The 25743-nt window shown below is 46.0% G+C and overlaps 1 protein-coding gene and 1 long non-coding RNA gene across 3 annotated transcripts in view; one reads left to right on the plus strand and one right to left on the minus strand.

Moving 5' to 3' along the window:
* KCNQ3 (potassium voltage-gated channel subfamily Q member 3) overlaps nt 1-25743 on the minus strand; it is a 297518-nt gene that overhangs the window by 181700 nt on the left and 90075 nt on the right. The window lies entirely within an intron of this gene.
* Nucleotides 1-25743, plus strand: part of LOC140603420 (uncharacterized) — a 28398-nt gene that overhangs the window by 214 nt on the left and 2441 nt on the right. The window contains exons 1-2 of one of the 2 annotated variants that reach the window (XR_012006405.1): nt 23835-24118; nt 24773-24948. This is a non-coding gene — a long non-coding RNA (uncharacterized lncRNA). Of the gene's footprint in view, nt 1-23834; nt 24119-24772; nt 24949-25743 lie in introns of those variants that run through there. The other variant, XR_012006406.1, reaches the window with a different exon arrangement.

Below are 25743 nucleotides of genomic sequence, written 5' to 3' on the forward strand. Positions count from 1 at the left end.
CTATAGATATGGGGAGTAGGTAACTGATGGGAACACCTATGTGGAGGTGATGGGAAAGACAAGGTCAATGTAGTAGAAGCAAGGGAGGTGGGGGAAGAGCAGTATGTGGGGTCCAGTAGTGAGAAGGGGGCTGGGTACTCTGGGTGAGACTTGGCGGTGGGTACCTGGAGGTTTAGAAAAAAGGAGAAGAGAAGGAGGAAGACAAAGGATGTGTAGTAATCCACAGAAGAGGACAAGGAGCTATGATAAAGTGAACAATTTCTCAAGGTCAGCCTAGCTGGCAACATACTGCTCCACAAGGTCAATGGTGCAATTTTACGAGACCATGTTCCCATTTGGTGAGCTGATCAAGGGGTACAGTGTGGCAGTTCTAATTTGCTGAGGGACTTCCAGTGAAACGCTATTCCTCTCTGTCCCTCCAGTCACTGACACTTATGACCCCAGTGAAATTTAGAATATCACTGAATCATCAGTCAGAGATGAATACTGGAGTTCTGGTTCAATCATAGAGTAGCTGCATTAACTCAGCTTCTCTTGTTTGTTGAATGTGGGCCTTCATACCTTGCCTGCCTCCCTGCATCAAACATTAAAACAAATAAAATGAAGGTGAATACATTTGGAATGTGGGAATGTGGTGTTCCAGGAACTTGTTCAAGCAAACTGGTAGGTACAGAGCATCTGCACTGTGCCAGGTCTGGCTATGCACTGGGGATACAGCACTGAGCAAAGTGGTTCTCAAGCAGGAAGACAACTACTACATGAATAATTACTTGAGTACAGTTGTGATGAACACTATGAAGGGAAGATCTCATGTACGCCAAGATTGTACACTTTGGGACAAGCCACGATCTGAGTTGAATCCTATCTTGAGACTTCATAATTGGGAGGTTTTTTTCCACTTCCCATTATATAAATCACTGAGTCTCAGGGCTCCTATTTCTCAAATGCAAGAGTCTTGAAGAGTGGTAGGAGAATGAGATGATAAGCAGAGGACTTGATACATAATAGGATCAATAAATAGTTGTAATTTATTTTCCATAATGGCTATAACAACAGTGACAAAGACAACTATGATGGTAATGGTGAGAGAAGTAATGTTAATGGTGTGATGGTGATGATGGTGAGAGTGAGGATGATGGTGACAGTGGTGATGATGGTGGTGACGGTAATGATGGTGATGGCAATGATATTGCTGATGATGGTGATGGTGAGGATGATGATAGTGGTGATGATGATGATGGTTATGATACTGATGATGATGGTAGCAGTGAGAGTGAGGAGGAGGATGTTAAAGATGATGATATTGATGATGATGGGATAACAATGATAGTGAGGGTAGCGATGATGGTAGTGATGATGGTAACAGTGATAATGGTGATCACTCTTATGATGGAATGAGGTTGATGGTGATGGTAATAATGATGGTGAGGATAATGATGGTGATGATGGTGATAATATTGATGGGGCAATGATGGTAATGGTGAGGGTGATAATACTGACGGGGCAATGATGGTGACGGTAATGGTGAGGATGGAAGTAATGCTTGTCAGGCTCTGACCATAGCTGGTCCTACTCTCCCCACCATAGAGGACACATAGGGGTTATTCTGCAAGTGAGTTTGGAATTTGAAGCCACGTGGGCACCCTGCTCTGGCTGTCAGGTTCCAGAAAGAGCAGAATGGCATTTCCACACTGCTTTTTCTCCAGCTACATTTCTTCTCCTGGCCTCTACTCATACAAGCGTCACCTCATCCTGAGGAAATGCCAGACTCTTTGAGGTGAGCAGAGCCTAGGGAGGCGGGGGCAGGAGCATCTCTAAAGGTCAGGATGACTCAGCCATCCTCTGAGAAGCCGCGGGTGATCCGGGAGGGTGATGCTGTCAGCACAAGGGAAGACTAGAGCTCTCTCCACCACTCTCCATCACGGCTCAGAAGCTTGACTCACCATTTCTTTCCCTTCTTCGGCAAGTCTAATGAGGGAATGTGGATGATTTATATTGTTGAGCTGCAGCTGATGGTTCGCTTCCAAAATGATGGAGCAAATTCCTCGATATTTGCCTGGAAAAATCTCCCAGGAGGTACAGTCTGGAAAGCAAATAGGTGCCCATGAAGCAGCATGGTGGCCCACTAGCCAACCTGCCCTGACCACTGGACAGAGTCTGGGGAAAGAGAATGGGAAGCTGCTCCTTCCAGAGTAGCACAGGAGGCTATCCCTGAATATAGAACGGCTGTTTTTTGAGGAATGGAAGCTGGTAACACTTAGGGAGATGCTAGGAAGGAGGAATCTAGTGCAGAACAGTCTGGTCAGCAATCCAAGTCAGTTGGCTGGTCTTGCTTTTACATAGTTGAATTGGACACCCTCTAACTGGCGGCACTGGCAGCCTTGCCATCGTCCTCTATTGTCCTGTGTAGGCTGGTCCACACACCTATCATATCAGCCTGGCTCTTGTAGACACCTGAGTTTTTAGCCCCTGGGCTAGCTGATTTTAAGGATCCCTTCTGCCCCTAGAGTCCAAGGTTCTCAGAAACAAGCACCTGCAAATCAACAGGTATGGATTCTAATCCTGATCTGGCCACCAACAAGCAGTGTGACCCCCACCAGGTCCCTGGAACCTCCCTTTATCCATCCAATATTTCCAGAGCCTAGTAAGTACCCTTTGGTGATTTCCCAAACTATTTTTTTAGCGTTGCATTACTGTAATAAACTGATTTGTTTGCTTTTGCTTTTTGCTTATATGCTAGTTAATGTCCTAATGCTAGAAACTCAGCAGTGAACCACATGGTTGCGTTCTCTTATCTTATGGAATTATCTGCTAGAGGGAGAGGGGCACAGAAAAAGGTGAACTAAACTCTCAAGCTGATACATAATAACACGTGCTGTGAAGTAAAAGGACAGGATCCTTAGAGTGGAGGACAGCAAGAGGCAAGTGAATTTATCTAGATGACCATGTCAAAGAAGGGCTTTTTTTGTTTTTTAAGAAATGATATTTAAATTGAGACAAGAGGGATTAGGTAAGAGTTATCCAGGTAAGAAGAGAGTCATCCAGATAAGAGGAATAGTACATAAGGAGGCTCAGAGGCAAGGAAGGACTTGACATTTCTCTGCCGCATTTTCCTACAGTGTAATTCAACATTAAAATACTACATTATAAAAAGTGTGATCTGTTCCTACAAGTTAACTCTAATTCACACCCTAGGGGAAGTGAATTACTATTTGCAGCTTCTAATCAGGAACCAACGCTTCAGGATGATAAACCAGGGTATGAACTGCCCTAATTTGGAATCAACACGTTCAGAGGTGGTTACTTAACATTGAAAATATCTCTGTGTAAATTTGCACCACAGGGTTTGCTGGTTTGCATAACGCCTGTGAGAAGTAAGTTTTCATGGGTGGTATTTACATTGGAATCTGACAAGCCCAACAAGTCAGGGCATCCTTGCTGCGTGGAAAATCCAGGGCTACACAGTCCAACCGAACTTTTCGTAATGAAGGAAATGTTCTAGATCTGTGCTGTCAATATGGTGTCACCAGCTACACGAGGCTGTTGAGCACCTAGAATACAGCTAGGGTGATGGAGAAATCAAAATTTTTTTAAAAGATTTTATTTATTTATTCATGAGAGACAGAGAGAGAGAGAGAGAGAGAGAGGCAGAGACACAGGCGGAAGCAGGCTCCATGCAGGGAGCCCGACGTGGGACTCGATCCCCGGTCTCGAGGATCATACCCTGGGCTGAAGGCGGACTAAACCAGAGCCACCCAGGCTGCCCAAGAAATCAAATTTTTAATTGTATTCAGTTTTAGTTAATTTAAATGTAAATAGCCATATGTGGCTAATGGCTGTCCTCCGAGACAGTACAGGTCCAGAGCCTGGCTAATCCATCTTCTATCCCCTTCATGGAAGGCTGCCCCATCTGACTGGACCACAAGGCTGGCAAGTCCTGCTTCGAAGAGCTGAAGTGAAGGGTCAGCAAATTAGTGTCTCAGATGGATCTGCCCATGAGTCTCTCATCCTCCTCTGACTAGTGGACTTGGCAGGGCATGGTCTTCCCAGGGCTTGGCAAAAGCTTAAGAGGACACGCATGTTCAAACATGCATGCTTATCCCAAGTCCCCTGAGTGCATCACTTCTGCTGACATCTCATAGTATCTATTGATCAGAAGCAAGTCACATGACTATGCCCAGATAAAAGGGACAGGAAAGTCTACTTTGTCCATGATGAGGACAATGAGGCCACACGGTTTCATTTCTATCTCAAGAAGGCTTCAAAAGACCCTCTCAACAGAGGAGGGAGGTCAGTAGCTTGAAAGTCATCATAATAGCTAATATATGTTCAAAACATACCATTTGCCACACCAGTGATTTAGTGCATCTTACGAATTAAGTCATTCAACCCGAACAAAACGCCCATGCACTGTGAGACCAACACTGCTATTAATCCAGTGTTAGAGGAGGAGGCTCAGAGAGGTGAAGTAACTTGTCCAAGGTTACAGAGCAAGGAATCAACTGATCTGGGATTCACTCGCAAGCAGTGCTCTGAGGCAGTGGTTCTCACCAGGGATGGGGATGACCGTAGTGGGCAGAGGGGTGAAAGAAGGATTTGTGCTCCCCCAGGGGCTATTTGGCAAATGTGAGAATATTTCTGGCTGGTGGAGGTGCTGCTAGCATCTGAGAGAGGCCGTGGGTGTTGCTAAACATCCTACAATACATAGGACTGTCCTCCCTATAACAGAATTATCAGTCTGGAAAGATGCATAGTGCTGAGGCTGAAAAGCCATGGCGACTCAGGAAGACCCAGAAAGAATGACATAGGGGAGTCACTGTCCAGGACCGCAGTGCTGATTAAGTCAGATGCTGCTCATAGGCCCAGGGGCACCTTAATGTTTCAGGGGAAGGAAGGGACAGAGTGGGGGGTGGTGTTGGGGGAGGATTGGGGGGGTGGGTGTGGTGTTCCTTAGCTCTGGGAATGACAGCTCTGCCCACAAGATGGCACCAGTAAGTGACGATACCAGTTCATGATGTCCACGTGCTCTTCTGTGTTTTTTTTTTCTTTGATTTAATTTTTCATTTTGATGGAGATTATGCTATTTTAACCTGTTCGGGCAAAAATACTCCATGACTCATGTGTCATGACTTCATAGTTGATTTCATGAGTTTCCAATCAAGGATCATTTTTTCTCTCTTTGGGGAGTTTGGGGATCAGAGCCTGCCCGCTCCTCACTGTCCTGACCCCAATTCCACACCTAGCACGACGTCCAATAAACACCTGGGTAAATGGTTCAGATTTACAGAAGGGCTGGCTGTAGGATTCTGACTTACCAGACCTGGAAAGACGCAAGGAGCAGAAAGAGCTGAAGGCAGGGAGGGAACAGAGGGGGAGGGAGAGGATTTTCAGGCAGAAGGACTACCAAAAAAAAAAAAAAAACAAAACAAAAACAAAAGATAGACAATTTGGGGCAGCTTTTGGCACATGGAAAGGGTCAAAACCACGGAGTCGGACAAACGTGTGTCCAAACCTTGGCCCTTGGGCAGACCCAGCCAGACTTTTCTGTCCCATTCCTTCCTCTCTAATTCAAGTTAGCAATATCTGCCTCGGCAAATTTTGGATTTTGAAAGCAATGAGGTGAGATCATAGGCAAGAGAGAACACTGTAAGCTCTAGGGTGGCAATAGGTGGAGGTCATCACTGCCTTGTGGTTATGAGTGTGTGCTCCTTATCTGTCTACTAGCTCCCTGGGGACACCGAGCGTGTTCTTGTCTTTGCATGCCCTGCAGCGCCAGGCTCAGGGCTTTGAACAAGAGAGGGCTTGAACTGTGTGAGTTATTGTGAGACGCAGGAGCTTGTTTGACTTTTCTCCTAGTGCCCAACTTTTGCTGAGCACTCACTGAATACAGTGGGGACCGTAAAAATGTTAAGAACAGCTAAGAAGGAGATCTATGGGAGAGGCGGCTGGCTGCCCTGTACCCTCACAGGGTGGAATTCAACATGAATGCATTTGTCATTTACAGGGTCTCCTCCTCTCAGAGGTACACTCACATTAACCAAACTCTAAGAGACCAATGTATAAACCGACACGCCAAATAATTACTGTGCAGCAGGAACAATTGCCAAGGATGCCAAGGATACAAAGACAATAGTTCTGCGGGTCAGGATAGTCTATCCCTGCAGACCAGCTGTAAACCAGAAGTTGTTTTGGTGTGACAGGAATCCAAACAAGAGGAATTAGGGCATGTTGGAGTGTTTCTTGGCACTGAGCTTCTAGCCAGCCTGATATTTCCATTTCCACCACAAGGATATGCAGGTTATGTTCTTGAGTCAGTTGAGCCTCTCCCTTGGACGATACTCAGGGGGCACATTGCTCTCTGCTCCTCTGACTCTCCATATCCAGACTTCATGGTGGGCCACCCCAACTTCTGGCAGGCAAATTCTTCCTTTAGAGATTTTCCTACCTTCTTTTTTTTTTTTTTAAAGATTTTATTTATTTATTCATGAGAGACACAGAGAGAGAGAGGCAGAGACATAGGCAGAGAGGGTAGCAGGCTCTGTGCAGGGAGCCCGACGTGGGACTCGATTCTCAGTCTCCAGGATCACATCCTGGGCCGAAGGTGGCACTAAACCCCTGAGCCACCTGGACTGCCCAGAGATTTTCCTACCTTCTGTGAGAAGGCAGGCTGGTCTTGCTCTGGATGCGGAACCATCCTGCCTTGCAGACCCCAGCATTCTCCCTCCACCTAAGCTCTTTTCTTTGCCTTTGCTGCTGGGCTCGCAGAGTGGGTGGGGCACCCCCAGCACCCCTTGGTAGCCACTGCTCCTCACGTTTCCCAGCAAGCGGCCTTCCAACGTGGGGAGGGCCTGGTGCGAGGCTTCTGCCTGGAGTATCACCCTGGCATTGTCTCCACCACGGTCCCCAAGGCACGACCCAGGAGGACAATCAGCAACAGTGTCAGTTCTCAAACAGTCCTCCGGGCAGCAATGGGCTCTTGGTGAAAATACAATGTGCAGGTTCTTTATGCTACTTAATTAAGAGCCGATCTATTTGTGGAAATGTCACAAAGCACCTCTAGAAACGGGATTGAGGTCGGGATACAGAATGCTTCCCTTTACCTTACTGCAGAGCTGTGGGTTTGGTGAGCATAAATTCCTGCTATAAAAAGACCTCAAGGCTATTTGTTACCTGTGGTGAGCAAGAATCACACATCCAGGAAGAGCGCTCTCCTGCTTCTAAAAGAGACTGAGGCGCCATCCAGGCCCTCTGTGGCTTCCCGCCACCCTGCACCCTCATGGGCTCCCTGTGTCTACTAGCTCCCTGCCCCCTGCCACCATGCTGGCCACACCCCCTCCACACTTCTCTGTCCAGGGAGAGGCACCCCTGACCTGTGGTGGGCCAATCGTAATGTCCCGCCTCTCTACCACGGTGATTGGTTCAGGGATTTGGCTTATGATCACAAACCTGCCAGTCAGAAGCCTTCCCTGGAATTTCAAATGAGAGTCGAAGAGGAAATGCCCAGGGCATTTGGAGGGTGAGTTTTGAACTGGCAGCAATTGTGATTCCCCACCTGTGGGAAGGCAGGTCTGAAAGCAGCAAGCAGGCCGCCAGAGAGAAGCGGGGTGGGAGAGACCACCCACAGGTTTGGGGTGTGTCCGGTTTCAGCTGAGCCTGCCCACCACGTGGTCTGTTGACACAAGCCAACACGTTCCCTCGTGTGCTGGAGCGAGTGCAGATGAGGACTGTGTCACCTGCAACCAAGGAGTCTAGGCTCATTGGACTTCTGAGGCACACTCACCCCCAGAAATGTTGGAGCCAAAGTCCCTTAACTATCCTGGTTCTCCATTTGCCTTCTTTTTTGTTTTTAATTTTTTTTTTTCCATTTGCCTTCCTAAACCAAAGACATCCCAGGTTCTCAGATGGCCCTCTCAGCTCCAGGGAAAGTGCAACAGCAAAAGGCAGACATCACCTGGGTTCTGGAAAGTCCAGTAAGGGGGGCTGTGAGGGCGGGCCGACTTTGAGTGTCAGCGCGTGCCCTGTGATACCTCAGGCAATCTCACTTCCTCACTGGGGCTCAGTTTCCTCATCTGTACACGGGAGACAAGCACAGGCTGTTGGGGGGGCAGTTTAGGAGACTCCGAGCATCGTGCCAGGCATGTTTGTTCCTCACTATTGGACAAGCAGAAGAATACCCACCATTTGCTTCCACGTGGATGGAACTAGAGGGTATGATGCTGAGTGAAGGGAGTCAGTCAGAGAAGGACAATCATCATATGGCCTCAGTCATACGGGGAATATAAAAAATAGTGAAAGGGATTATAAGGGAAAGGAGGGAAACTGAGTGGGGAAAATCAGAGAGGGTGACAAACATGGGAGACTCCTAACTCTGGGAAACGAACAAGGGGTAGTGGAAGGGGAGGTGAGCGGGGGGATGGGGTGACTGGATGACGGGCACTGAGGGGGGCACTTGACGGGATGAGCACTGGGTGTTATGCTATATGCTGACAAATTGAACTCCAATAAAAAATATATATTTTTTTATATAGTAGAAGCAGAAGACACATCTTCTGTTCCCAGGCTGCTCACCCAGGTTGGCACCCCAGCAAAAAAAATAAGTGTCTGTCCATTCCAAGCCAAGTTTCTCCAAGATGAATATTCTGGGAAGACTGCTGGGTTCAGGGGTGGGGGGCGGGTGGAGGGGCAGAGAGTTCAGTGGGTGGAGAGAGGCCTTGTCCTGGGCTGATGTGAGACAGTGAGCCTGGTGCTCTGAAGCATAGCCTCACCCCTTGTAAACTAAGGGAGCTGAGGTGTCCCCGAAGCCCCTTCAGTCCCAAATGCTGTAATTTTCAGGACAAGGGATAATAAGAAGTCCTACTGGTTACTGAGTCTGCATATACCCAAGTACTGCCGCCTGCTGATTCATCTAAGCCTCACCCCAGCCTCACATGAAGAAGGGGCTTCCTTCTCATCTTATAGATAGGTAAACTGAGGCACATGAGGCTGAGTGGCTCACTTTACATTTGAGTCGGAAGAAAGTGGGGGAACCAGGATTCATTCCCAGTTGGATTCCAGAATCTACATCCTAACCACTGCCACGGTAATGCCCATGCACACACACACGTGCATGCACACGCACGGGTACACTGAGGCGCACGCACACAATGCACACATGTGCAAGTGCACACACACACTCCCCCCATCTCCTGCTAAGTGTGCTGGCCCACAGAGCAGCTGATGCTGCCACTCACCCAAGGCTGTCCTCCCGCCCAAAGCCACCCTCACCCACCCCCTCCACACCTCCCACCAACTGAGGCTCCTGCCCTGAGCAGGCCTCCCTGCACAGCGCCCCCTGGCTGGTGCTGTCAGCCCAGGACACACAGACCTGGTCTCCTCCAGACAGACGCACACGGCCACAGATGGTCCAGCGTGGGGTTCCTGGGTTTTTCCTTTGCCTTCCCCTGCCAAGCACACGTCTCCTGGGCACTGTTTTCAGGAGGCGGCACGGCAGTCAGGGAGGATCTCTGGTTTGGGATGGAGGGCACTCTGATTCTGGCTCCTGCTCCGCCCCGGACCCCCTTATATCCTTGAGCTCTTCTGTCACCTGTCGGGCCCTGTCACCAGAGCTGGTCCACGGAAACAGAAAGCTGGGTTCGTGACCTCAGTATTCCTGATGCTTGTGCTCTGACAATTCCTTGTGGTGGAGGCTGTCCTTTACATCGTCGGACGTTTGGCAGCATCCTGGCCCCAACTCACTAGATGCCAGTAGCACCCCTCTCTCCGTTGTGACAATCACCAGTGTCTCCAGACATTGCCAAATGTCCCCTGGGGGTGCAGAACTGACCACAGCTGAGAACCATCTGGGGGAAATGATCTCCAAGGGCCTGGCATTCTTGGGGCCCAACATCAGGGTCATGGTCACATTTCATAAACTCACACTGCCCGCTGGCTCCCCAGGCTGTGCACTGGGGCAAGTCTCAGACAGCGTCTGTCCCTTCATCTAACGTCTAATCTCTGGGACTGGGGTGGAAGTGGCAGGACATTTATTACTTCTTTCCTTACAGTCCCGTAAAGGTGATGGCATCCTCACTGGTCCCTAGAGGAGGCCAACCGTGCCCACCCATGAGTATCTTCCTACTTTGATGGTCTGGCTCCTCAGTTCACGAGAGCCACCAGGGAGACCCCAGCCCTACTTGGAGTTGGCCGGAGGTGCATCCACTCTGCAGATCTGCATCTCCCTGCAGGAACATCCCATGGTCTGTATTCAGAAAGAGAAATCCTAGGAAGCTTTTCTGGCTCCAGACAAAGCCCCATTTCCTAGTGAATTATTATCAGCCACAAAGCTGAGACACGGCCTCATCTGACTTGGGTGTGATTTCCCAAATGCTTTACAACCAGGGGCAAAGGGAAATGCGATTAACACACCCTTCAAAAACCCCCACACCAAACTCTTGGCAGATGCTAACTAAATTGCCCAGGGACGGTATGGTCTGCCTGCCAGGTAGTGAGTTCCCCATTGCAAAAAGAAAAACAACAGAAGGACGTGGCCACATAACGGAAATGATATGGAGACAATTTAAAGTTGAGCTCAGGATCAGATTAGATCGCTTTTTAAATATGTGTCAGGTTAGAGGTTCTGCTGTCCTCTAGCTTTGGAGAAAATGAAGTAAATCCAAAACAATTTTTTTTATGGTAATAGTAATAAAAGGCCCTGGGATTCTGGAAGTTGATTCACTCAGGGAGCACCAAGAACATCTTGAAAATCATCCCTGTTTAAATGAGCCAGAGAATACTGTGTTACTCACCGAGTCAGGCCATCTGGCATGAGATTCACTTGACTTCCAACAGAAACAACACCCACTTTCTTTTATGTCTCTGGCTCTGCTTGGGTTTCCCCAAAAGGAGAGCCTGAGGAAAGGGCCTGGGGTGGGTGGTTCACCGGGGAGGTAAATCCAGGGAGCCAGAGTGAGGGAGTGAGTGGGGAAAGGGAGGCAGGGAAGAGAGCCCGAGTGGGCCTATGCCAGGGGCTCCATTGCCCCAGGACCACCTGAGATGCTCCCAGAATCTCCAAGAATTGTCTGCATGAAGGACAGGAGGATGGAACATGGTAACCCACGGCAGTTCAGTGGCCACTAGGATTGTTCAGTGTGCTGCACTGTGAACTGAGCTGGCATGCATGCAGGCCACACCGAAGTCAGTCTGCCAGGGTGAGCTTACCTAGGGTGGCACCGGCAGCCACAGCAGAAATGAGACGGGGATGAGGAGAAGGGACAGGGAGCATCACTGGCACCTGCAGCCCCAACTCACTGCCCTGTGTCAAACCTCTACATGGATGTCACTGCCCTACGTCGAGTCTGCAGTGCTCTAAGCTCAAGGCCCCAGATGATCTTGGTAAGACAATCTGGCCTGCTCCACATCCTCATGGTGACAAGGCAAGCTGGGAGCCAGGACTGCTGCATTGGAAGCTCTTCATGATGGGACCCCCATCCCATCCATTCATCTCCACCTTCAGCTATTCCTTCTCCAACTAGAACCTTTTCTTGCATGCCAGGGGTCACCTGCCCTTCCTTCCAGTGGTATAGTTCTAAACATATTTTATCTTCATCCCAGTTCCGGGCACAGAGCTCCTCAAACTCTTGCAAGCTCCTGAGTGACAGGAGTGTCCTTTGTCATTCATTTTGAGTTTATGCCAATGAGGCCTGATGGGTGGGGGCCCCTAGACACCCTCTGTGTGGGGCTGGTCACCAGAAGGACCAAGTGGCTAGAGGGCTGGAAGTCCCACCATCCCTCTGACCTCTGGAAAAGGGGAGGGGGAGGGGCCACATAGCAAGCTCTAGAAAAACTCTTGAACAACAAGATGTGATGAGCTTTCACGTCCAGGGATGTGCTCGTGGGCTGAGTATGAACCCCTGAGATAAATCCTAATTTGTGCCAATGCACACTTTTCCTGGATAAGGACTCAGTGTTTTCAACATATTCTAAAGGGAGTCCATGAGCCCCCAAAGACTAAGGCCCCTGGGCCCCCTGATGGTCCAGAGTGGAGGCTCATGCTGCCATGGAAAGTGCACAGACACCCTCGGCTCACACACAGAAGGAAGAACAAGTCAGGGCCGACCCTGGTTATTGCTAGAACTCTGCCTTCCACACGCTCATTAATGAATTCTCTGCACTCACTGCCCTCATGCTTGCCATCTCTTTGACCTTGGTCTCGTACTTGGCCTTTCCACGTGCTCATTTCCTCATTTGTCAGCTGGGAACAGCACAGTATAATTGTGAGGGTCAAGTAGGACGATAAAGCGTCACATGACATGGCAGTTTGCTAGTAGTGAGCCATCAGCCACATTACCCACCATTTAAAAAAACAGGAAAATTCTCGCTCATTGGTTTAGATCTAAGAGGGAGAAATGTCTCATCTGTGATTCAAATCAAGTGTATCCTGCTAGGTAACCTGTACCTTATATTTTATAACTGAAAACCTTCAAATTGTTGGAACTCCTTCCAGCTTGGCGCATTGTTCACTGCCCTTCGTCTTGGATGGGCTTAGGTTCTTGTATGCTCTGTCCTGCTGGAAGCTCTGGGGAGCTCCTCAGCCCCTCCTGCTTGGGCCAAGCCAGTGACAACACCTTTGCTCTGCAGCATCACCATGCCCCTTGGATCCAAGAGTCTTTGGACAAGTTGGTGGGGTAGAGGTCTGTGGGCAGTGGAGTGCTGGATTTCTGTATCCGGAGAGCTACTGGTTGAATCTGATCCCACACGCTGGAAAGACCTTGAGACCAATCCAGCTAACCCTCTGTGTGACAAGGTGAGAGAGTTCATTAGTGCTTCCTAATCACATTAATGGTCATTAGAGAGACTAATGATGATGCCACTGATATACTGAATAATTTAATGGGAGCTTACAAAGCTACTTTATTGTTATTTAAAGGTTCTCCTTTGGCAAACGTAGGTCAAGGCACCCGCCTGGTGGGTGAACAAGATCACGTGAACAAGATCATTGGAAACCTGGGCCCAGTCTCTGCCAACATGGACAGAATTTTCTCCTGCTTCCCTCCTACTGTGTTTCCCCAGCTTCTGACTCCCATCTATATTTCCGGGCCTGCACTGGCCCCTTGGATCTGATACAAATTTAGTTTCTCAGGCCTTAACCTGGGCACCCCATCCTCCTGACACCTGCAACCCTTGACCTCTGTTCTAGCTTCTTCCAGTTATCATCACCCAACACGGCCTCAGTTTATAAGATTCCAAGGCCCCTGATTGGTATATAAGCCACATAAAGAAGCCCTTTGCTATGGGCGGTGAAGTGCTGCTCTCAGAGCTTGCGATGTCACCTCCTATCCCCCTTCCCACCAAGCTGGCTTCCTTGAAGCTCCTGGAATTAGCCAACCAGCTGCTTAGTCTGGATTCCTCTATAGCTCCCTCCCTTTTGTTTCATCCTCTTCACTCTGTCCCTTGTCCCACTTTCTTCTGCTTCGTGGCCATTATGCCCACCTGACCTATGACATTGGGTCTTCCTGCTGATGGTACAGCTCCTCTGACCAGAATGTCAGCTCTGTGAGAACAGAGACCTTTCTTTGTTCACTGCTATTGCCCAGCACAGGAACTGGACCTGGCACATAGTAGGTGCTCAAGAACTGATAGTGGAATGAGTTAAGGATCACACTTTAAACCTCACAGGAAAAAAAAAAAAAACTCACAGGAAAAAGTCACCTTTGAAAGAGGCGTCAGGCTGGATGGTATCCCTCCCAACTCCTGGATGTGGCCCTTCACTCAGGAGAGTTGGGGGCTGCTCCCAGGCCCTGCTCCCTCTGCTCTGAGACCCAGGCCCTGCTCCCTCCACTCTGTGGACCAGGCCCTCCCAGACACCTTCACCTCTTGCTGCCTCTCCTTCTACCTCCCTGGGACGTCACCTCTGTTAATTTCTTCTCCGGTTTCCACCCTCTGTGCTTCCCTAGCTTACAGCTTTTAGTTCCCCCTTTACTCTGGGTTTCACTCTTTAGACTGAGAATGTCATGATGATGGGTCATTATTTGTTATCCCCCAGGACAGTGCCGGGCGCATGGTTGTCATCTGTAAAGGAGTCTGTGCCAGAAAAGAAGAGAGGGAAGGAGGGAAACCCGGCTTCAGCCTGGCTGCTCAGACCCTTTAGGGTGATGCTTCTGTCAGGCTTCTGCTTGGCTCTTCGTATTGGCTTGTCCAGAGGGCACTGTTCTGATTTCCCTTATCTCTCTGGTTCTCATTCCACCCCTCACTTAGCACCCCCATGCGAGTTCCCCAAATCACAGCCAACAGTTGGCTTCCCAGGCCTGACTTAACGAAAAGCACTTTGGACAGTGGGTATTAATATCACCCAACCTAACGTGACAGCCTGCAAGAGCTGTGTCCAGGCCTCCTTATGCCATATCCCAAAGGCTTGCTGTCACGTGTTCTCACTTCTCTGTTGACTAACTTCCATGTGTTTATGGTCTATGGATAAGAGCTATCACTGGGAAAACCAGAAGAAGATGGACGTTGTGTCTGGATCCTCCTTCAGGTCCCTCCCCACTTTCCATGGTAGAGAACTCCACATCCCCGACCTGAAGGTCTCTCTCACAATAGCATCCTCCCTGGGAGTAGCAGGTCTACTGATTAACCCATTGGATGCCAAATTTGTTGATAGAATGATAAAGTCTTATCCAATCCAGTAATCCCAAGGGCAGAGGGAAGGAATTCATGTGCATTCAACCAACCAACATTTACTGAACACCTCCAGTGCCCTTTCACACATGCTAGCCCACCCAGTCTTCCTTCAGCTGGGTACCTTGGTTTTGCATAAATTCTATTGACAATTGTATACTGACCACAGTGCTAGAGAAAAAATAGAAAAAAAAAAAAAAAGGAAACCATGATACTGGTATCAAAAGGATACAAAGACCATGAAGGGACATAAGGCACTTGGGGGGGGGGGGACTGGAGAAGGTGCCACAGAAAGCAGTGTTGAATATGGGTGCTGAGAGCACCAGCCAAGATGAAAGGCAGACCAGAGCGATGGTGCCCTTCACAGGAATAAGACCTAAAGGAGAGGATGACGGCACCCTTCTCACAAGTTAGTGTGGAGACCGAGGAAAACCACAGAAATGAAAATGTTTTGCAACCCGTAAAGCCCTCTAAACATACAAGGCATTATTACTATTCCAGGACCATCAGAGGAACTGGGGGTCCTGGGGGTCTCTTAACCAACAGATTGCTCAGCAAGGAGGAGAACCAGTCTGTTCTGAAACCAAGTCAGGCAACAGCCAGCATTAGGTTTGTGTTTAGAGGTCGCCTATACTGTGTTCTGGGTGCTTTATTCTTTAATCCTTGCCACCAGCTGAATCAGCCCATTTTACAGATGGAGAGGGTGAGGTACAGAGCAATGATCTCACTGCACTCTGACACAGAGCTTAGAAGCCAGGATGCAGCTCTCTAAATCCCAGGCCCCAACCCCTCTTGAGTGGTCACTCTGAAGACAAGCACTTTGGTCATAAAAGGAATTGCACCAGGAATACCTCGCCCAAAGCAGAACTCTTGGCTTCACTTTGTGCCAGATTAACCTCCCCAGCCCCTCACTCCCAGATTCCCTTAGCCACAACTCCCCACCAATGTCCATGCCTGGTAGCTCCCAGGCCAAGGTCTTTTATTTCCAGTGTGGTTTTTATGTATTGATCTATTTAAAAAATAAGTATTTTTTATTCTCTGAATTCCTCTGTGTGCTGACATCCTAATCACGGTTGTTTTAATTGTTTCCAATAGCAACTCTGCTTATCAGCCTGCAAAATTTCTATTTGTGGGAAGTGTCCTTAATACATCAATAAATAAAGAGACCTGAAGAAATGATAAAATATCCAGAGTAGTCAACGTTAATAATAATCAAAGAAATGAAAATAAAGTAAGCTTCCTTTTCTACCCATAAAATTAGAAAAGTCAAAAAGGCACTAAAACATAATTCTCAATTATTGATTAGCAGAGAGTACACTAATAACTATATTTTTAAAATTAATCCAGGAAAGGTCTACTTAGGCCTGCAAACCACTCACTTACGTGTCTAAAACCAAGCCAGACATATAGGCCCAGGAAAGTCTAGGAGTCTTATTTATAACAGCATTAATAGTGTAAATAGTAAGCCTCATGAATTGAATCCAAGGAGAGGAATACTATACAGCAATTAAAATCACATGAACAAAATGATGTCAGCAAATATGAAGTAATAATATTGTAAAAACACTTGTTTTTTGTAAATGAATAGGATTTTGAATCGTATGATGAAAACCTGAACAAGGAAAATCCAAGAGAAACCCTCTAAAAAGTGTTAGTGTTTTCCTTTTCCGTGTATGGCGTGGGTGATTTTTCTTTATCAATCTTTTTATGATTATATATTTTCCAATATTTCAAAAGACACCACTACTAATTTCATACTGGAAAAATAAGTGTAATTTCAAAAATGCTCAAAATGTACCTGCAAACCATACAGCAAAATCCTCCTACGTCTTAGATTAGGTCTACCAGAAGGTTCCAAACACAGGCTCTGTCATTTTCTAAGAATGCTGCATTCGTACCATAGAAACCCTTTAATCCTTACCACTTATCCAAATTCAAACCACGCTTTAAACCTGGCGAAATTCCACTTTGCCAAGTCATTTGCAAACATCTACTGAGCACCCAGCAGCTCCTGTGGAAACAGAAAGGAACAAGCCAGAGAGCTGTGCCCTTGAGAAGTCTCGGTCAGCGGTCAGTGCAGGGAGACAGACAAAGGAGAGGATGACACATGGAGGCAAATGCTCCCCCAGGGGCAGACCATGCTCACTTCTGAGCAAGTCTCAAAGGCACTGCTGGACAGCGCATCACTGAGGTCCCCTGATGCCTGGAAGTAGGACATGTGGGAGCACAAGAAGGGGCTGAAGGATCAGTCAGGCAAAGAGGGGAGAGCACGACAAAAAGATGCTCAGCAAGTGCAAAGGCAAGCTGGCCTGAAGGGCCTGTGGTCTGCAGATTCATGGCTGGCAGGAGGGTAGACATAATGAGTTGGGACGTGACAAGAGGAGGTGAGGGTTTATAACCATGTTAATGGGACTTGTAATGAGGAGTTTGTAAGCATGGCTGGGGGACACAGAGTCGGTCTGGGTTTCAGAGGGGAGAGCTAGGGGAGGCAAGAGGTAGGGAATCCCATCAGGCAAAGATTTGAAGCGTGAAGGGGAAGCAGTGAACACATGAGTAAAGGCAACATCGCAGAGGAACGCCTGGCATCTAACAGACTCTCACTGAGTACGATGAAGAAGTCAGGTAAGGGCCAAGCACAGGGTAAGAAACCAGATCCAGAAGCAAGCTCTCCATTCAGCAAAACCTGGCCACTGGCAGGAGAGTTAACAAGATGTGTTGATTCAGATGTCTCCAAGAGTACTAAGTGCAACATTAACTGTGAAGGATATTTGTAGATAAAACCTTCAGACACAAGTGAGTGTCAGGTGGCAAACGACTTTGGGAGAGGCTCGAAGTTTCTGGACTTCTCAGAGCCTTTAATAAACTAACCTGTAGTATGACTCTCCACTTGTTGGAGGAGCGTCTCCCAGATTAGTTTGCTCTTGAGCCTTTATTTTCCATAACTGATTGTATCTAAAACCAAGCCAGAGATAGAGGCCCAGGAAAGTCTTTGAGTCTTATTTATAACAAGGTAATAGTGGAAAATAGTAAGTCCCTTAAACTAAATACAGGGAGAGCATATTACACAACAATTAAAATTACACAAACAGAATGATGTCAGCAAATATGAATGATGTTGTAAAACACTACTCTTTTATGTAAATGAAATGAGTAGGGTTTTGAGCTCTATGATGAAAACTTGCACAAAGAAAAACTAAAAGAATTGATTGGTGTCCTTTGGAGCACACTCTGGAAAATGTTACCAGGCCATGGCATGTGTGTGTATGCGTGTGTGTGTGTGTGTGTGTGTGTGTAGGATGTGATTCTGATACAGATAAACATTCATATAAAAAAGACCCAAGAGCATTTGTAATGCAACAAATATGTCAGGAGGGTTCATCAACGTGTTCCTAAAATCTACATCTCAAAAGGTGTTGACCCAGGGAGACCTTCTGATGGTGGCAACTGCCACTACCTACCCTGGCTGGCTTCTTTTAGCCTGCAAACCTAGCCCAGGGCCAACAGCAGCACCCCCAGTGTGCGGCTGCAGAGTGAACTTCATTCACTGTGTTCTTTCCAAACCAAGCTCCATGCCTGACCCATTTTAACCTTCACATCATCCTGACTCCTGCTTCTTCTGCTGGTCTTCCTTTCTTCTACCCTTTGTACTTTCCGAGTGCCAGGGACCAGTGATTTCACTCTTTATCCCTAGCTGACCTTATATTTAAAACTGGAGTCTTTCAAAGAATCTAAACTCAGATGCAATTCACTCTCTTTTGTAAAAAGTCCGTGTGTCTCACTGAAGTTTGTGCAGTGCTCTTGGCTGTAACATAATTCACTTCTTCATTTGTGACTCTGATATTTGCGGAAAAATATTGTCCCCAAATGCCATTAGTTTCAACTCCTCAATCCATCTTTCCTGACACTTAGTCAATGATTCTCTGGCTCTAATTCATCACATCGGACATAATGCAAAAATTGAATTAAAACATTTCAGGGCAGGTGGAATACAGATTAGACACAGGATGTGGTTAACATTGCACGAGGCAATACTGGAGCAGATGCAATTTGAAAACATTTAAGGAGGAAATTACTGTAGGAAGAAGAAAAAAAAAAACACCCCAATACAGGTATCTAAGTGTTGGCAACACACCTATATAACAGATAGCTCTGGGTTGATGATTTCACATTATGTAGCTACAATGGATTCCCTAAGGCTTCCTCATTGAATGTATCTTTTCATCATGAAAAACTTCTCTATCATTGAGGGAGCCCGCCTTGTTGATTACCCTGAGAGGGCTTGGGAAGTAAAGTGGTGAGAGCCTAGGCTGGAGGACCATTGCTGTTCTTGCCTGCAGATTCCAGAAGGGAAGATACATGTGTTTGACTTATTATTGTGTGCAGAGCCCTGTATAGGCCTGGTACACAGTAGGTACTTAATACATATTTAATAAACAGGTTCAATAAATGGATGGATGGATGGATGAATGAATGGCATATCGAGGTCTGCATGAGCTCATGGAGATACTACTACACAACTACTCCAAATATTAATAATCATATAATAGTGAACACTGATAAATTGTCTATGCACTTTTTGGTAGAAATTATTCTACCATAAAGTATATGCTGTCATTTTTTTTTTTTTTTGCCTTGCTTTGTAAAGAAACTAAAGTTTGGAGTTTAACTTGGTCAAAATAACATAGCTAAGAAATAGTTATCTCCCATTCTCCACCTTGATAAGCAGTATCAATACAATGACAATGTCCATATCAATATGGTGATGGAATATCAATGAGAAGGTGATAAAGGCTCCTCTATCAGTCCTGCTATTTGATTCTGTTCTGTTTTTAATTTTTATTATTTGTTTATTTTCTCTACTCATTCACTTAATATTTGTCCTTTTTTATATCAGAGCTGAGCATAAAGACTGCAATGAGTACATTAGTGAATAAACGCTAAGCTGATTTTCTGCTGGGCTTTCTCCTAGGTGAAATGGACTAACATTTATTGTGCACATTTGTCACGTGTAAAATCATTTAATTCTTACAACAATATTATGAGGCAGGCATTTTTCCTATATTTTGCCATTAAGAAAAGACAGTAAGATGGGTGATTATGCATGTTTTCCCCATTACAGTTTCAGTTTCCTGTTATTTTGCAATGTAGCACCATGGATGAAATGGGGACGAGAGTCAGGGGTAAACTCCCTGGGTTTTTAGGCTGGCTCTGCCATTTTGTAGCTGAGTGTAATCTTAAGCAAGTTTCACAAACTCTATGTGACAGTTCTCTCAGCTGTAGAATAGACATGATGATATTAATGTTGTATACTTAATGGTTTGTTATTAAATATATAAATGCTAGTAAGGGGTGTAAACAGAATCTAGAACAAAATAAACATTTAATGTATGAATACATTAGTTAAATAAGTATCAGCATATTTATAATGAGATTAGGTTAATTTTATAGATGCATATAGGCAGAATTGAGATCTTTATGTAAACACTTTTTAATTCAAAAGCCTGCCAAATGCTCCATTTGTTTAGGGCTTTTGTTGATGACCTTGGGGGAATTTAAAGCACTTTTCATTTAACCGTTGCACAATTCTTTTTTTTTTTTTAATTTTTTTTTTAATTTTTATTCGTTGCACAATTCTTAAGTTTATCCTTAGACACTTTCTTTTTTTTTGTTACTATCATATATAAGTTTGTGGTATCATTATAATTTCCATATTGATTTCTGTGTATTAATTTTTGTACTCCCACCTTACTGAATCTGATTCTTTCCTGTTTTCAGGAATTAATCATATCATCTGAAAATTGCAATTTTACCTTTTTTCTAATTTTCATACTTCCAATTCCTTTTTCTTATATAATCACATTGGCTAGTATCTCTAACTCAATGTTAAAAAGCAGTATTAACAATGGATGCTCTTGTCTCTCACCCTTCTTTACTCGGAATGTTCCAGTGTCTTCTCAGTAGATATAATGCTAGCTTTTGTATTAAGATAGGCCTTTTTTTCAATCAGGTAAAAAAACGTACATTGATTCTAATTCTACTAAGAAAATTTTCAAGAAATGTACATTGAATTTTGCCAAGTGCATTTTCATCATCTATCAAGATGATCCTGTGCCCATTTTCCTCACTTCAATTTTCTACAATGAAAACTGTTATTGATTTCCTAATGTTCCATCCCAGAACAAATTCCACTTGATCATGGGATCTCTTAATGTACTGCTGACCTCTGCTGATATTTTATTTAAGGTATTTGCTTGATATTCATAGTGGGATTGGACTACAGTTTTCTGTTTCTGAGCAGCCTTCATAATGTTTTGGCATCGTTGTTATGACTGCTTTATAAAAAGAATTTGGAATTTTTCCTTCTTTTTTTTTTTTTTCCTGAGCTGCTCATCCTAAAGGATAACTATGAATTAGTCCAGGGGATATTGTAAGGATAAAAAAGGGAAGCACTGCATTGAAGACACATACATAAAAAACCAACATTACACATCATTGTGCAGAGAACTCTGAGCCCAAGGCCACTGCACACCAAGTCTGCAGCCTTATCCTTCCAGTCAATCCTTAATGCTATATTCAGAGGTAAGTGCATATCATTGTTCTCTCCTGCAGACTCATCCACAATTATTTCCTGTATTAGCATACTTTTTCCCTCCTTCAGCAAGATTTTATGAGACCCTCTGCTTACCCCAGAGAATAAGTTCTTAAAGTCCAGCAGCATATTGTTGTATAAAGAGCTGGACTAATAAATTAAGTCATCTTCACATTTATTCAGTCATTCGTTTACACAACATTTATTAAGTGTGTTGGCAAGACCTGGAAAAATCAGATACAGTCCCTGCACTCAAGACCTCAAAACCAAGGAGAAAAGCATAAGGGTGGCTTAGTCCTAATTTTGGATGACAAATTAAGCTACTGGCTGGAATTTGTTTTTCAATTCAAAAACAATTTCCCCCACACATTTTTCTTAAACCTCTAGTGCCTGACAGCCAAAACTCAAAGATAAAACCAAACATACAAGAAGCATCAGTGGGATTAGTTGGAGGCAGTGGCAGTCTGAGTTCCACAACACTTTCTGGTAGACCTCGTGCTGTGGGGTCATCTTGTATCTTCTGCTAATACCTCTTCCCCAGATGACTTGTCAGAATGAAACGTACTCACTGTGTCACTGTGTCCCATCGGAACGACATGGCTCCCAGCAGCATTCCCCCTCCAAGCCATAGTTGAGAATCAGAATGTGCTTCCAGAGGAATAGAGCAAACTGCTAGGGTACACAGTGGGTACACCCTGAAACATTCTGAAATTGAACTACATGAAGCTTGAGTTTGCCTAAGGAACACACTATCCTGCTAAAGGAGGTGGCAACAGCACCTCCTTCAAAGGGTCATCATGGGGCATTAGCCCCTTCATCGGTGATTGGTGAGGACTGAGTAACAATAATGTAAGAATCAACATGGATAGGGGACTTACTCTGTGTTGAGTTTATAATGTCTCATTTCTTTTTCACAAGAACCTTAATTGGTAATATCAGCATTTTAAAATATATTTTATTTTTTAAAGATTTTCTTTATGAGAGAGAGAAAGAGGGAGAGGGAGAGAGAGAACCTCAAGCAGACTCCCCACTGAACATGGAGCCTGACATGGGGATTGATCTGAAATCATGACCTGAGCTGGAATCAAGAGTAGGATGCTTAACCAAATGAGCCACCTGGGTACCCCTACCTACATTTTACAGTTCAGAATAGTTTTAGATTTACAGAAAGCTTGAAGAGTTGAGAGCCTACATACCTATAACCAATCTCCCTATTGTTGACAACCTATGTCACCACAGTACTTCTATCACAAGTAATGAACTCATACTGATGTATTAATTAAAGTCCTATTTTATCCAGATTTCACCTTTGTTTTGACTACTATCCTTTTTTCTGTTACAGGATCCCACTCAGAATACCACATCACATTTAGTTATGTTCCTTAGGCTTTCTCTAGACTGTGATAGTTTCTCTGACCTTGCTTGTTTTTGATGACCTTGACAGTTTTGAAGGGGAACTGATATTTTGTTGAGTGTCTCCCAACTTGGGCTTATAAGATGTTCTTCTCATGAGTAGACTGAAGCTATGGGTTTGGGGGGAGATAAAGTGCCATTCTCATCACATTGTATCAAGGGTATACACTGTCAATATTCCATGTTGGCCCTGACCACCTGGCTGAGGTTGTCAGTGTCAGGTTTTGCCTAGCTTTCCCTCTTTACATACTGGGCTCATTGGAAAGAAGTCACTGTGTGCAGCCCACACTAAAGGGGTAGGGAGTAGGGGTACCTGGGTGGCTCAATGGTTGAGTGTCTGTCTTCGGCTCAGATCATGATCCCAGGGTCCTGGGATTGAGTCCCACATCGGGCTCCCCATGGCCAGCCTGCTTCTCCCTCTGCCTGTGCCACTGCCTCTTTCTCTGTGTCTCTCATGAATAAATAAATAAAATCTTAAAAAAAAAAAAAGGAGGGGTTGAGGAGTAAAGCTCTACTTCCTTGAAGAGGATTCTCTAGGTAAATTATTTTGAATTCTTCTGCTCTGGAGATTTGTCTAGAAGCAATAATACCCCAGTAACAATGACCCTACCACCAGCCAGATTTTTATATCTAATACCATTGTCCAGCAAAGGGAACCAGAGATCTGTAGAAAAATGGCTTATTCCAAGGCTGGGACAGGGACTATAAGATGAGCCTGGAGGACCACACCACAAAACAAAGTAAAGATGTGTGCATGTACACACACACACACACACACACACAATCAATGGCAGCATGCCAAAGGGACACAGGAGCCAACTGGAAGCTCTCAATGACCAAAGCTAGAGCCTTCTGAGCAACAAAATAACATAATGTAGAATTAAACATTAACCCAAAGTATAAAATATATATTCAGGGGTCCATACTGACATAGATACATGATTGAATGGCCAGTTTTCAAAGACAAGGAACTGTGGCTCAGCAAGGCTCAGTAACTTGTCTGTGATCACACAGCGAATGGGGGTGGAGCTAGGACTTAAACCCAGACATTTCAACCCTACAATTAAGTTCTTGTAAGTGTATCCACATGTGGTGGTTGAAGCTGCTTTTGATAACATGTGCACAGTGTTTAGGAAGGTCGGACATGTGACCAGGCTCTCAGTCAAAGTCTACAGTTGCACGCACCATTATTATTACCTCCCACATCCAGCACAGCTCTTTAAATGTGCAGGCCTTCCCCAAGCTGCTCTGTTTCTTCTGCTGACCATGCTCATTATACCCCCTCCTCGTTTCCCCTTCCTTGAATCCCATTTGTCCTTCAATAGTCTCTTCTGACCCCTGGCTGACTCTGTCCTCCTGACTCAGCACTCCATGTGGGCACCCTTCACCTAGTCATGTTCTCCAGCACTTTGGACCTCCAAGGGTACCAAGCTGCAGAAGGGCAGGAACGATGAGCTACACACAGTAAGCACTTAATAAATAACTCATAGCATGTGTGCATGCCTGAATGAATGGATGAATGGGTGAATGAGTGAGTTTTGCAGAAACCTGACCCCAAAGAAGAAACAGGAACCATTAAGGGTGTCCTGCAATGCCCTCCGGATGCCTACCTGGAGCAGTGAGTCCCCAGTGGCTCCGTCAGGGCAGTGGCTGGGAGGGGCAGCTGTTGGCAAAGGGCTGGCCTGCTCCTTCTGGCAAGCTCTCCCTGCCATTAGAGCCCTGTGCTTTCTCTTTGGCCTCAAACGGCCCCAATCAATAGGAAGAGGAGTACAAGGGTGCTTGGCCGAATTCAGTGGCAGGGCAAAAGGGGATCCAGTTACACAGTTGGCGAGGTTAGGAACCACCCCTTCCAAGCCTGGGCACAGAGGAGCAGAGCCCACTGCCGGGAATGCCCTTCTTCCTGGTACCACTGGAAATCACAATTGCATTGGTAACAGGAGACAGCGTTTCTGGAACACTTAACACTGTGCCTGGAGCTGTGCAGGGTGGTTTCCATGCCCCTCACACCTAATCCCTACCCACTGCCCAGCACGGTGCCCACAGTCATCTCACAGCTATGCCTTATCTTCAGTCTGACTCTCCTTGAGGGCAGGAACTGAGCTTTCTTGTCTCCCTCAGCTGAAGAGGACACTTCATAGGCACCTCACGCAGGCTTGCTCGTTGGCTGTTTCACTGGCTCCTGTCACTTCCCCGGACTCACTTGTTCCTCTAGAGTCTTTAAGCCACCGCGTGGAATTGCAATGTGATCTACTGGAAATGATTCTGAGTCCCCAAGCAGACACTTAATAATTTGGGTAAGTGACTTATTCTCAGAAACTGTATCATTGCTCTAAATGGGACTAATAGCCTACCTTCTACGGTTGTGGAATTTAGGCCACAGATATTTATTGAGGGCTAAGTCTAGGGTTTGAGGAGGCTGCAGGAGGCAGACATGGAAATCAAAGACTTCAATAAAGTCTGGTGAGGGCGAGAACTCGGGCATGCAGGGTGCAACAAGATGTAGGAGGGAAGACTCAAACTAGCCTAGGCAATCAGAGAAGACTTCCTGGAAGAGGACATGCCTGAGCCGAGATATCGGGGATATCTCGGTATTTCCTTCTCCAGAAGGAAATAGCTGGTGGGGGTGTATTTATGGCTATCTTCAACACACTGGTCCCCACAGAAGAATGGGGTTTGTTAAGATTAAACCCTCTCTGAGGGCATGCCCTGTTTAAGGCAGGAGGAAGTATTTTCCAGAGGCATGGAAGGTGGCCCTTGTCCTCAGGAGGAGCCAGCGCAAAAGCAGGCAAAACCCAATGCTGCACCCTACTCCCTGACCATAAAAAAAAAATAAAATCCTATTCCTTTAAGACTTGAGAAGCACAGCTGGATCCTCTCAAGCCTGGGCTCCAAAGTCAACAGCTAGTAATTCCAGAGTAAATATCAGCAGAGAAGGCCCTTGTGTTCCTTCAATCTCCCCTCTGCACACGGCAAACACATTATGCCACTGCCCTTTGGTGAACACGCGCCTTCTGTGCAGGCCTGCGATCCAGGCTGAGAGCTATTCCAGGGGGGCTTGTCACCATCCAAGACGTCATTGTTCTGCACAC

The sequence above is a fragment of the Canis lupus genome, chromosome 14, assembly GCF_048164855.1.
Source record: "Canis lupus baileyi chromosome 14, mCanLup2.hap1, whole genome shotgun sequence".
Classification (NCBI taxonomy): domain Eukaryota; kingdom Metazoa; phylum Chordata; class Mammalia; order Carnivora; family Canidae; genus Canis; species Canis lupus.